Source organism: Rhinolophus ferrumequinum, chromosome X, assembly GCF_004115265.2.
Source record: "Rhinolophus ferrumequinum isolate MPI-CBG mRhiFer1 chromosome X, mRhiFer1_v1.p, whole genome shotgun sequence".
Classification (NCBI taxonomy): Eukaryota; Metazoa; Chordata; class Mammalia; order Chiroptera; family Rhinolophidae; genus Rhinolophus; species Rhinolophus ferrumequinum.
The window spans coordinates 79,389,049-79,390,753 of NC_046284.1; positions in this window are offsets into that span (position 1 = coordinate 79,389,049).

Sequence of the window (1,705 nt, forward strand, 5' to 3'; positions counted from 1 at the left end):
GTTGTGAAGGGTGAATAGGAGTTGGTCAGGTGGAAAAGGATTACAAAACTGAAGGGACAGTAGGCTGAAAGGAACAGAGCTTTGGACCTACGTGGAGATGATTAGGTGTGGTTCCAACATAGAGGAAATGAATGGTGGGGTGATGGAGGGCAGGGAATGTGGGAGGGAATGTTGAGATGAAAGTGCTCAACTGCCTCCTGGGCCTCTCCACCTGGATGGTTCATGGGTACCTCAGACTCACCATGTCCAAAAACTTTATCATCTTCTTGTCCTATAAACTGGTCCTCTTCTAGGGCTTCTAATCACTGAGTCCTAGCAATTATACCTCTTTAATCTCTGTCTAATTTATCTTCTTCTCTCCATTCTTAATACTACCATCCTAAGTCCAGAACTGAAGAACAAATATGCCTTTTCCTTTTCTGTAATGAAACCTATGTGACTGATCACGTCTCTCTTTTCACATGGACACCAGGATGATCAGAGCCAAATTCACAGCTTAACTGAGTGAGCCCTAGTGGCTTCCACATCTGTGCTCTATTCCTACTGATCTCTTTTCTTCTCTCATCATCAACAGGGTTCCTCAGTTTTGACTTCTTGATTTTGACAGCTGTCATTCTGACTTTAAAATTTTATTTATTTATTTTTATAATTTTATTGCATTTATGTGGTGAGTTACCTCAGATAATTTGTGGAATGAGTTGAGAGATGGGTGGATTGAGAGGTGGTTGGCCCACAAGAGATAAAATTGTTCAGATCTTCATTATTTTTGTCTGAACTATTACAATGCCCTCCAAACTGAGTTCTGTACCCCACACCCTATCTTATTCCTTCCAATCTATATTCCTCTGGCCTGCAGCATTATCCTTTTTAAAATCAAAACCTGATCAAGTCACTCCCCTGCTTTAAAATCATCAGCAGTTCCTCATTGTCCTGACAATAACAATAAAGTCTAGTGTGAGGTGGAAAGCCCTTTGTGAACTTACTACCTCTCACTTATTCATACTTGTTGACTACCAACTATACTATATGCCAAACACTGTTCTAGGCACTGTCATTCAATAGTGATCAGAAACAGACATTGTTCCTACCCTCATAGAACTTGTGGTCTACTCGAGTAGATAGACATTAATCAATTCAAGACTCAAATACATGTATACTTACAAACAGTGGTAAGTTCTGTGGAGGAAGGGTGACTAGTTCTCTGAGGACACATGTCAGGGGGCCTGACTACATTTTAGAAAATTCCACAACAATTGACATTTTATCTAAAGGAAGGATTGAGTTGATGTTAACTAGGTAAGTTGTGGGGTTGGAGAAGCATGTGTCCCCTGCAGAATAAATAATGTGCAGAATAAATAATATGTAAAGATATTTGTAGGGGATGGATTAGAGAAAGCATGATACGTTTTAGAAACAGCAATAAGGTCAGTGTGGCTGGGAAGAAAAGCAACAGGGAGAGTTGGTTGAGAGGTGGGAGAGGTAGGCAGGAGCCAGACCATAAAGGGCTTTTAAAGGCCCTGACAAAGATTTTATTCTTCGTCATAAGAGCAAAGGGAAGAAGCCATTGAAGGCTTTTAAGCTGGGGAGTGACAAGATCAGATTTACATACTGAAAAGATTCCTCTGGCTGCTTTGTGGAGAATAGATTAGAAAGCCAGAAACGATGTGGGGAGATCAGTTAGAAACTTACTGCAGTTGTCCTTTTG